Source organism: Hesperophylax consimilis, chromosome 21 (genome assembly GCF_061612785.1).
Source record: "Hesperophylax consimilis isolate HC1 chromosome 21, BYU_Hcon_1.0, whole genome shotgun sequence".
Classification (NCBI taxonomy): Eukaryota; Metazoa; Arthropoda; class Insecta; order Trichoptera; family Limnephilidae; genus Hesperophylax; species Hesperophylax consimilis.
In genome coordinates this window covers 430,189-442,785 of record NC_142856.1, presented here as the reverse complement: position 1 = coordinate 442,785, position 12,597 = coordinate 430,189, and the positions used below count along the sequence as shown (strand labels likewise).

General features: G+C 39.5%; 1 protein-coding gene across 1 annotated transcript in view; it reads right to left on the bottom strand.

The window, feature by feature from the left end:
- LOC149413458 (serine protease Hayan-like) overlaps positions 1–12,597 on the bottom strand; it is a 75,897-nt gene that overhangs the window by 62,552 nt on the left and 748 nt on the right. The window lies entirely within an intron of this gene.

Sequence of the window (12,597 nt, the reverse complement as noted above, 5' to 3'; positions counted from 1 at the left end):
AAATAGGTATGGATGGGTGGGTAGTATTCTGGGGGTCAGTGTGTTCGAGTGATAAACATAAGATTCCAACTCTCCTACTGCGTTGCAAGGCGATGCGTTGAAAGAGGATTAATCGATCCGGCCCACCACGCATTTGGTAGGCAAGCGCATCCGCCGCCAAGAACCGAACAAACCTCACCCCATAAACCCGGGCACTCCTGCTAAGTCACCAAACATATCAAACTACTTGAGGTGGCTCTCGACTAGCAATCCGTAGGTCGCGGGTCCAAATAAATTTTATTAAAATTAATTTGCACTATTTTACAATTAGTGTTTGGTTATATCTGAATAGCCAGGTACTCTCCCACCTTCCTCCTCGTCATCTCCTTTGAGGTCACCTTTGAGGATGCCATAGTCTCACTGGCTCCAGACGGAAGTTTTTGTAAGTCTCCATATTCAAATTCGGCGGTATGATTATTTTATGTGACACCTCTAACTAGAGCGCCCCTGTCTTTACACGTTAAATACATAGAAACTATGTCGCCAACCGGTTGGGCAGCGTTATGAGGCGGGTTAAGGTAGGGGCTGTAGGAATGAATTTATTAATGCGGGTCTTAAAAGGCCCAGATTATATTGATAGCTCGTTCCACATGCGAGCCGACTTACGATAAAACGAGTCGGAGAAACGACCCGTTCATATATGTATAGATAACATCAACTTAACTGTGAACGTGTATTCCGCTCGGTCCGTCGAGTATCAAGCACGTGCACGGTGCACCGGGGATCAATGCTGCTAGCTCCTTTTAACAGGCTCTAATAAAATATCTGTAGAATAGACACAGCATACGCACATTTCGTCATACATGATTTTACTGCACATATGCCTCAGGGATTTCATTTCTACAGTATTCTGTCTACTTTCAGCCTTCTTCTGCCAATTCCATGCCTCATTTCCATATATTAGGGTAGGTACCAGCACTCCATTGTGGACTGCTAGCTTCGCTTCTTTGGACAGTTTTTAGTTAGCTCCAACCGCGTCCAATCATCCATTAATTACCCATTATAACCAAGAACCCGGCCTCCCCTACTAAGTCACGAAGCGTAATCAGGAGAGATGGTAAAAGATACAAGTTCAAAATTTTCTACATAACATTATTCCTTTTGCCGCCATTTTGGATTTTTATGGTCGAAAGGTATCCCTCAACCAGTTTCTTTCGATCCGGCCCGCCACGCAGTAGATGGGCAAACGCATCCGCCGCCAGGACTTAGACAAACCTCACCCTATGAACCCGTGTACCCCTGCTAAGTTATAATTTTTTTATGGATTTGTTTTTGCGAAATTTTCGTTTCAATCTAAATACGCATACATTTCTTATAAACAATTCAAGAAACACACGTCATTTTGATTTGAAACGGTACCATCTCACAGTCATTTCATGCGATATTCGACTCTAGAGACTAATACTTTGAGTTCAATATCACAAAAGATTACGGAATCACATAAAACCTTGTGATGAACAGTCCACCGATTGCCCCCTTGATTGGTTCATTTAGTAAAACCATATATAGGGACACAGATCAACTTTGTCTAATAACTTCTTACCTGGATCAACATACTACGGGAATAGATCAATATATATGAGATCAACAAAATCTTTTGAACTTGATTAAACAAAAATGTAACTTTAATGCATCATTTACTACGTTTCGTGACTTAGCAGGGGTGCCCGGGTTCATGGGGTGAGATTTGTCTAAGTCATTTTATAAGAGAAATTTTGAACATTGATTGAATAAAATTTTATTTTAATGTATCTTTTACCATCTCTCCCGACGTAAGTTTCTTGTAATGATTAAGTTGAAACAAAGCGTAATATCCACAATATGTGCCTATTAAAATTGCGGTGATTAGATTGGTGAGAATTTAATTTTTCAAATTTTAAATTGAAATTGCTGAAAAATTTATTCCAATTTGTTTTTTACTAAACATGGCTAAAGTCATTTCAAGCACCGATTCCAACCAACGATGTTTTAGTATGTGTTCGTCAATCAACAGGAGCCATAATGTCTGTACATCAGAGCCCTCGAGAATTATTACAATTATGTGTACCGCCGCCCCGGGAGCCAATATATTAGATAACCAATACACCTACCATTAGTCACCGCCAACGTTTTAGCGAGATAGTTGTTTATTTTTTGTATTTTTTTACATCGTCTCCACACAGGAGGCCCTAAGGAAAATCGTAACCCTCAAGGCCTATGTCATCTTTGTGAATGCTGTGTTGGGGGTATTTTGAAAGAAAGGAAGGTCAGTGAGTTCTGGGAAGGAAATAGGTATGGATGGGTGGGTAGTATTCTGGGGGTCAGTGTGTTCGAGTGATAAACATAAGATTCCAACTCTCCTACTGCGTTGCAAGGCGATGCGTTGAAAGAGGATTAATCGATCCGGCCCACCACGCATTTGGTAGGCAAGCGCATCCGCCGCCAAGAACCGAACAAACCTCACCCCATAAACCCGGGCACTCCTGCTAAGTCACCAAACATATCAAACTACTTGAGGTGGCTCTCGACTAGCAATCCGTAGGTCGCGGGTCCAAATAAATTTTATTAAAATTAATTTGCACTATTTTACAATTAGTGTTTGGTTATATCTGAATAGCCAGGTACTCTCCCACCTTCCTCCTCGTCATCTCCTTTGAGGTCACCTTTGAGGATGCCATAGTCTCACTGGCTCCAGACGGAAGTTTTTGTAAGTCTCCATATTCAAATTCGGCGGTATGATTATTTTATGTGACACCTCTAACTAGAGCGCCCCTGTCTTTACACGTTAAATACATAGAAACTATGTCGCCAACCGGTTGGGCAGCGTTATGAGGCGGGTTAAGGTAGGGGCTGTAGGAATGAATTTATTAATGCGGGTCTTAAAAGGCCCAGATTATATTGATAGCTCGTTCCACATGCGAGCCGACTTACGATAAAACGAGTCGGAGAAACGACCCGTTCATATATGTATAGATAACATCAACTTAACTGTGAACGTGTATTCCGCTCGGTCCGTCGAGTATCAAGCACGTGCACGGTGCACCGGGGATCAATGCTGCTAGCTCCTTTTAACAGGCTCTAATAAAATATCTGTAGAATAGACACAGCATACGCACATTTCGTCATACATGATTTTACTGCACATATGCCTCAGGGATTTCATTTCTACAGTATTCTGTCTACTTTCAGCCTTCTTCTGCCAATTCCATGCCTCATTTCCATATATTAGGGTAGGTACCAGCACTCCATTGTGGACTGCTAGCTTCGCTTCTTTGGACAGTTTTTAGTTAGCTCCAACCGCGTCCAATCATCCATTAATTACCCATTATAACCAAGAACCCGGCCTCCCCTACTAAGTCACGAAGCGTAATCAGGAGAGATGGTAAAAGATACAAGTTCAAAATTTTCTACATAACATTATTCCTTTTGCCGCCATTTTGGATTTTTATGGTCGAAAGGTATCCCTCAACCAGTTTCTTTCGATCCGGCCCGCCACGCAGTAGATGGGCAAACGCATCCGCCGCCAGGACTTAGACAAACCTCACCCTATGAACCCGTGTACCCCTGCTAAGTTATAATTTTTTTATGGATTTGTTTTTGCGAAATTTTCGTTTCAATCTAAATACGCATACATTTCTTATAAACAATTCAAGAAACACACGTCATTTTGATTTGAAACGGTACCATCTCACAGTCATTTCATGCGATATTCGACTCTAGAGACTAATACTTTGAGTTCAATATCACAAAAGATTACGGAATCACATAAAACCTTGTGATGAACAGTCCACCGATTGCCCCCTTGATTGGTTCATTTAGTAAAACCATATATAGGGAGTATAGGGACACAGATCAACTTTGTCTAATAACTTCTTACCTGGATCAACATACTACGGGAATAGATCAATATATATGAGATCAACAAAATCTTTTGAACTTGATTAAACAAAAATGTAACTTTAATGCATCATTTACTACGTTTCGTGACTTAGCAGGGGTGCCCGGGTTCATGGGGTGAGATTTGTCTAAGTCATTTTATAAGAGAAATTTTGAACATTGATTGAATAAAATTTTATTTTAATGTATCTTTTACCATCTCTCCCGACGTAAGTTTCTTGTAATGATTAAGTTGAAACAAAGCGTAATATCCATAATATGTGCCTATTAAAATTGCGGTGATTAGATTGGTGAGAATTTAATTTTTCAAATTTTAAATTGAAATTGCTCAAAAATTTATTCCAATTTGTTTTTTACTAAACATGGCTAAAGTCATTTCAAGCACCGATTCCAACCAACGATGTTTTAGTATATGTTCGTCAATCAACAGGAGCCATAATGTCTGTACATCAGAGCCCTCGAGAATTATTACAATTATGTGTACCGCCGCCCCGGGAGCCAATATATTAGATAACCAATACACCTACCATTAGTCACCGCCGACGTTTTAGCGAGATAGTTGTTTATTTTTTGTATTTTTTTACATCGTCTCCACACAGGAGGCCCTAAGGAAAATCGTAACCCTCAAGGCCTATGTCATCTTTGTGAATGCTGTGTTGGGGGTATTTTGAAAGAAAGGAAGGTCAGTGAGTTCTGGGAAGGAAATAGGTATGGATGGGTGGGTAGTATTCTGGGGGTCAGTGTGTTCGAGTGATAAACATAAGATTCCAACTCTCCTACTGCGTTGCAAGGCGATGCGTTGAAAGAGGATTAATCGATCCGGCCCACCACGCATTTGGTAGGCAAGCGCATCCGCCGCCAAGAACCGAACAAACCTCACCCCATAAACCCGGGCACTCCTGCTAAGTCACCAAACATATCAAACTACTTGAGGTGGCTCTCGACTAGCAATCCGTAGGTCGCGGGTCCAAATAAATTTTATTAAAATTAATTTGCACCATTTTACAATTAGTGTTTGGTTATATCTGAATAGCCAGGTACTCTCCCACCTTCCTCCTCGTCATCTCCTTTGAGGTCACCTTTGAGGATGCCATAGTCTCACTGGCTCCAGACGGAAGTTTTTGTAAGTCTCCATATTCAAATTCGGCGGTATGATTATTTTATGTGACACCTCTAACTAGAGCGCCCCTGTCTTTACACGTTAAATACATAGAAACTATGTCGCCAACCGGTTGGGCAGCGTTATGAGGCGGGTTAAGGTAGGGGCTGTAGGAATGAATTTATTAATGCGGGTCTTAAAAGGCCCGGATTATATTGATAGCTCGTTCCACATGCGAGCCGACTTACGATAAAACGAGTCGGAGAAACGACCCGTTCATATATGTATAGATAACATCAACTTAACTGTGAACGTGTATTCCGCTCGGTCCGTCGAGTATCAAGCACGTGCACGGTGCACCGGGGATCAATGCTGCTAGCTCCTTTTAACAGGCTCTAATAAAATATCTGTAGAATAGACACAGCATACGCACATTTCGTCATACATGATTTTACTGCACATATGCCTCAGGGATTTCATTTCTACAGTATTCTGTCTACTTTCAGCCTTCTTCTGCCAATTCCATGCCTCATTTCCATATATTAGGGTAGGTACCAGCACTCCATTGTGGACTGCTAGCTTCGCTTCTTTGGACAGTTTTTAGTTAGCTCCAACCGCGTCCAATCATCCATTAATTACCCATTATAACCAAGAACCCGGCCTCCCCTACTAAGTCACGAAGCGTAATCAGGAGAGATGGTAAAAGATACAAGTTCAAAATTTTCTACATAACATTATTCCTTTTGCCGCCATTTTGGATTTTTATGGTCGAAAGGTATCCCTCAACCAGTTTCTTTCGATCCGGCCCGCCACGCAGTAGATGGGCAAACGCATCCGCCGCCAGGACTTAGACAAACCTCACCCTATGAACCCGTGTACCCCTGCTAAGTTATGATTTTTTTATGGATTTGTTTTTGCGAAATTTTCGTTTCAATCTAAATACGCATACATTTCTTATAAACAATTCAAGAAACACACGTCATTTTGATTTGAAACGGTACCATCTCACAGTCATTTCATGCGATATTCGACTCTAGAGACTAATACTTTGAGTTCAATATCACAAAAGATTACGGAATCACATAAAACCTTGTGATGAACAGTCCACCGATTGCCCCCTTGATTGGTTCATTTAGTAAAACCATATACAGGGTGTATCGGCACTAACCCGACAAACTTTAACCAGCTATTCCTTAGCACATTTGGAGTAAAAAATGTTATGGGCACTTTGCTGTCCGGTAGCATTTTTTTTTCAATTAAAAACAAAAAAAATTAAAATTTCCACACTACATCACTGTCATTGGCATTGCGTTTCGTGTTAAACAGCTGTTATAAGCAAGTATGTCAAAAAGCGTCTTCGCTCTTTCGCACACACTAAATAATAATAGTTAAAAATGAGACGAATGGTGCCGTGCTATTTCGTTGTGACTGTAAACGTGCGCCAATATAGGTACACACGTGCATTATTCAACGGAATTCGAATAAAATATTTGCCAGATGGGTTTTCAAACTTTGTCAAAGGGTAAAACAGTGGTGACATGTGGTGAAAATATGAATAATAAAATTTTTATTAAAAAAAAACGTTACCGGACAGCAAAGTGCACATAAGATTTTTTACTCCAAATATGCTAAGGAATAGCTGGTTAAAGTTTGTCGGGTACGTGCCGATACACCCTGTATAGGGACACAGATCAACTTTGTCTAATAACTTCTTACCTGGATCAACATACTACGGGAATAGATCAATATATATGAGATCAACAAAATCTTTTGAACTTGATTAAACAAAAATGTAACTTTAATGCATCATTTACTACGTTTCGTGACTTAGCAGGGGTGCCCGGGTTCATGGGGTGAGATTTGTCTAAGTCATTTTATAAGAGAAATTTTGAACATTGATTGAATAAAATTTTATTTTAATGTATCTTTTACCATCTCTCCCGACGTAAGTTTCTTGTAATGATTAAGTTGAAACAAAGCGTAATATCCACAATATGTGCCTATTAAAATTGCGGTGATTAGATTGGTGAGAATTTAATTTTTCAAATTTTAAATTGAAATTGCTGAAAAATTTATTCCAATTTGTTTTTTACTAAACATGGCTAAAGTCATTTCAAGCACCGATTCCAACCAACGATGTTTTAGTATGTGTTCGTCAATCAACAGGAGCCATAATGTCTGTACATCAGAGCCCTCGAGAATTATTACAATTATGTGTACCGCCGCCCCGGGAGCCAATATATTAGATAACCAATACACCTACCATTAGTCACCGCCAACGTTTTAGCGAGATAGTTGTTTATTTTTTGTATTTTTTTACATCGTCTCCACACAGGAGGCCCTAAGGAAAATCGTAACCCTCAAGGCCTATGTCATCTTTGTGAATGCTGTGTTGGGGGTATTTTGAAAGAAAGGAAGGTCAGTGAGTTCTGGGAAGGAAATAGGTATGGATGGGTGGGTAGTATTCTGGGGGTCAGTGTGTTCGAGTGATAAACATAAGATTCCAACTCTCCTACTGCGTTGCAAGGCGATGCGTTGAAAGAGGATTAATCGATCCGGCCCACCACGCATTTGGTAGGCAAGCGCATCCGCCGCCAAGAACCGAACAAACCTCACCCCATAAACCCGGGCACTCCTGCTAAGTCACCAAACATATCAAACTACTTGAGGTGGCTCTCGACTAGCAATCCGTAGGTCGCGGGTCCAAATAAATTTTATTAAAATTAATTTGCACTATTTTACAATTAGTGTTTGGTTATATCTGAATAGCCAGGTACTCTCCCACCTTCCTCCTCGTCATCTCCTTTGAGGTCACCTTTGAGGATGCCATAGTCTCACTGGCTCCAGACGGAAGTTTTTGTAAGTCTCCATATTCAAATTCGGCGGTATGATTATTTTATGTGACACCTCTAACTAGAGCGCCCCTGTCTTTACACGTTAAATACATAGAAACTATGTCGCCAACCGGTTGGGCAGCGTTATGAGGCGGGTTAAGGTAGGGGCTGTAGGAATGAATTTATTAATGCGGGTCTTAAAAGGCCCAGATTATATTGATAGCTCGTTCCACATGCGAGCCGACTTACGATAAAACGAGTCGGAGAAACGACCCGTTCATATATGTATAGATAACATCAACTTAACTGTGAACGTGTATTCCGCTCGGTCCGTCGAGTATCAAGCACGTGCACGGTGCACCGGGGATCAATGCTGCTAGCTCCTTTTAACAGGCTCTAATAAAATATCTGTAGAATAGACACAGCATACGCACATTTCGTCATACATGATTTTACTGCACATATGCCTCAGGGATTTCATTTCTACAGTATTCTGTCTACTTTCAGCCTTCTTCTGCCAATTCCATGCCTCATTTCCATATATTAGGGTAGGTACCAGCACTCCATTGTGGACTGCTAGCTTCGCTTCTTTGGACAGTTTTTAGTTAGCTCCAACCGCGTCCAATCATCCATTAATTACCCATTATAACCAAGAACCCGGCCTCCCCTACTAAGTCACGAAGCGTAATCAGGAGAGATGGTAAAAGATACAAGTTCAAAATTTTCTACATAACATTATTCCTTTTGCCGCCATTTTGGATTTTTATGGTCGAAAGGTATCCCTCAACCAGTTTCTTTCGATCCGGCCCGCCACGCAGTAGATGGGCAAACGCATCCGCCGCCAGGACTTAGACAAACCTCACCCTATGAACCCGTGTACCCCTGCTAAGTTATAATTTTTTTATGGATTTGTTTTTGCGAAATTTTCGTTTCAATCTAAATACGCATACATTTCTTATAAACAATTCAAGAAACACACGTCATTTTGATTTGAAACGGTACCATCTCACAGTCATTTCATGCGATATTCGACTCTAGAGACTAATACTTTGAGTTCAATATCACAAAAGATTACGGAATCACATAAAACCTTGTGATGAACAGTCCACCGATTGCCCCCTTGATTGGTTCATTTAGTAAAACCATATATAGGGACACAGATCAACTTTGTCTAATAACTTCTTACCTGGATCAACATACTACGGGAATAGATCAATATATATGAGATCAACAAAATCTTTTGAACTTGATTAAACAAAAATGTAACTTTAATGCATCATTTACTACGTTTCGTGACTTAGCAGGGGTGCCCGGGTTCATGGGGTGAGATTTGTCTAAGTCATTTTATAAGAGAAATTTTGAACATTGATTGAATAAAATTTTATTTTAATGTATCTTTTACCATCTCTCCCGACGTAAGTTTCTTGTAATGATTAAGTTGAAACAAAGCGTAATATCCATAATATGTGCCTATTAAAATTGCGGTGATTAGATTGGTGAGAATTTAATTTTTCAAATTTTAAATTGAAATTGCTCAAAAATTAATTCCAATTTGTTTTTTACTAAACATGGCTAAAGTCATTTCAAGCACCGATTCCAACCAACGATGTTTTAGTATATGTTCGTCAATCAACAGGAGCCATAATGTCTGTACATCAGAGCCCTCGAGAATTATTACAATTATGTGTACCGCCGCCCCGGGAGCCAATATATTAGATAACCAATACACCTACCATTAGTCACCGCCAACGTTTTAGCGAGATAGTTGTTTATTTTTTGTATTTTTTTACATCGTCTCCACACAGGAGGCCCTAAGGAAAATCGTAACCCTCAAGGCCTATGTCATCTTTGTGAATGCTGTGTTGGGGGTATTTTGAAAGAAAGGAAGGTCAGTGAGTTCTGGGAAGGAAATAGGTATGGATGGGTGGGTAGTATTCTGGGGGTCAGTGTGTTCGAGTGATAAACATAAGATTCCAACTCTCCTACTGCGTTGCAAGGCGATGCGTTGAAAGAGGATTAATCGATCCGGCCCACCACGCATTTGGTAGGCAAGCGCATCCGCCGCCAAGAACCGAACAAACCTCACCCCATAAACCCGGGCACTCCTGCTAAGTCACCAAACATATCAAACTACTTGAGGTGGCTCTCGACTAGCAATCCGTAGGTCGCGGGTCCAAATAAATTTTATTAAAATTAATTTGCACTATTTTACAATTAGTGTTTGGTTGTATCTGAATAGCCAGGTACTCTCCCACCTTCCTCCTCGTCATCTCCTTTGAGGATGCCATAGTCTCACTGGCTCCAGACGGAAGTTTTTGTAAGTCTCCATATTCAAATTCGGCGGTATGATTTTTTTATGTGACACCTCTCACTAGAGCGCCCCTGTCTTTACACGTTAAATACATAGAAACTATGTCGCCAACCGGTTGGGCAGCGTTATGAGGCGGGTTAAGGTAGGGGCTGTAGGAATGAATTTATTAATGCGGGTCTTAAAAGGCCCAGATTATATTGATAGCTCGTTCCACATGCGAGCCGACTTACGATAAAACGAGTCGGAGAAACGACCCGTTCATATATGTATAGATAACATCAACTTAACTGTGAACGTGTATTCCGCTCGGTCCGTCGAGTATCAAGCACGTGCACGGTGCACCGTGGATCAATGCTGCTAGCTCCTTTTAACAGGCTCTAATAAAATATCTGTAGAATAGACACAGCATACGCACATTTTGTCATACATGATTTTACCGTACATATGCCTCAGGGATCTCATTTCTACAGTATTCAGTCTACTTTCAGCCTTCTTCTGCCAGTTCCATGCCTCACTTCCGTATATTAGGGTAGGTACCAGCACTCCATTGTGGACTGCTAGCTTCGCTTCTTTGGACAGTTTTTAGTTAGCTCCAACCGCGTCCAATCATCCATTAATTACCCATTATAACCAAGAACCCGGCCTCCCCTACTAAGTCACGAAGCGTAATCAGGAGAGATGGTAAAAGATACAGGTTCAAAATTTCCTACATAACATTATTCCTTTTGCCGCCATTTTGAATTTTTATGGTCGAAAGGTATCCCTCAACCAGTTTATTTCGATCCGGCCCGCCACGCAGTAGATGGGAAAACGCATCCGCCGCCAGGACCTAGACAAACCTCACCCTATGAACCCGTGTACCCCTGCTAAGTTATGATTTTTTTATGGATTTGTTTTTGCGAAATTTTCGTTTCGATCTAAATACGCATACATTTCTTATAAACAATTCAAGCAACACACGTCATTTTGATTTGAAACAGTACCATTTCACAGTCATTTCATGCGATATTCGACTCTAGAGACTAATACTTTGAGTTCAATATCACAAAAGATTACGGAATCACATAAAACCTTGTGATGAACAGTCCACCGATTGCCCCTTGATTGGTTCATTTAGTAAAACCATATATAGGGACACAGATCAACTTTGTCTAATAACTTCTTACCTGGATCAACATACTACGGGAATAGATCAATATATATGAGATCAACATACATAAGTATGCCAATTTGGGTAGATCAACATACTACGGGAATAGATCAATATATATGAGATCAACATAAGTATGCCAATTTGGGTAGATCAACATAAATTATGCATCCGATTTCCATACAAATTTTGAAAATTTTACTAACAGTACATCAAATGGTTTTTCTGGCAAACTGGCAACATTGATAAGTATTGTACCACTGTTGTCAATTCATTCAGATGTATTCCATAATAGCCAAGTTATATGGTGTTTAAGGTGGATCAACTTAGTCTAACAACTTCTTACTGGATCAACATAATACGGGAAGAGGACAATATATGATATATATATATATATATATATATTACTTATTTTGTGATCCCCTTGATAATTGTAAATACTCGTAAGTGACCACTGAGTATACAGTAAGGGCGTTGTCCGAGAGAATGTTTCTGGCATAAGAATTTACATATGAAATATTATTTAATTCCGTTGACGTATTAAGATAATTACAGTATCTTTATCGTTAGAGAATCGTCGTTGGCAATATTAACATTAATATCTCCTACAATAATAATAATTTTACTTTTACGATGTCGTCGAATATTTTTTAATTCTTCAATAGGACAATAGTAGACAGTATAAAGCGAAGAGTGAATGCGATAAATAGCAATGATAAATTTATTCATAAAACGTATCTCCGTGTTGAATACATTTACATTATTCGCATTGATTTATTTTATACTTGCGACAGCGTAAACATTTGATATGAAGATGGCAACGCCGCTATTCTTGTTTATTTTATTCGTAGCTACTGATAACTTATTTCCTTGTGTTTCTGATAAAACTATACAATCCAGTCTATTTAAATATAATTATATATATCTTCGAAATTCTGTTCCAAACTTGGAATGTTCATGTGGATTATTATTAGGCTGGCTGTTGGTTTCTTCATCTGTTTTTATTTATCATGAACAGATAAGAAAAATTAATTATAGCGCTTCATATGTTTCGTCACTTTTTTCATAATTTTCCTCATCTTTTGACATAATACCGACTAATGTCGGTTGTCGTATATATTCTGAACTGTATTGGTCATTAAAAATTTTAAAAAGAAAAATTACAAAATTTGTTTAAAAGAAAATAAGTTAAGTACAGTTCCTTGCTTCAACATTGTCCCTTTGCATATTTTTAATTTTGAAATTTTCTCTTAGAATTTTTCTCACGGCTTTATTTTGTAAAGACTGT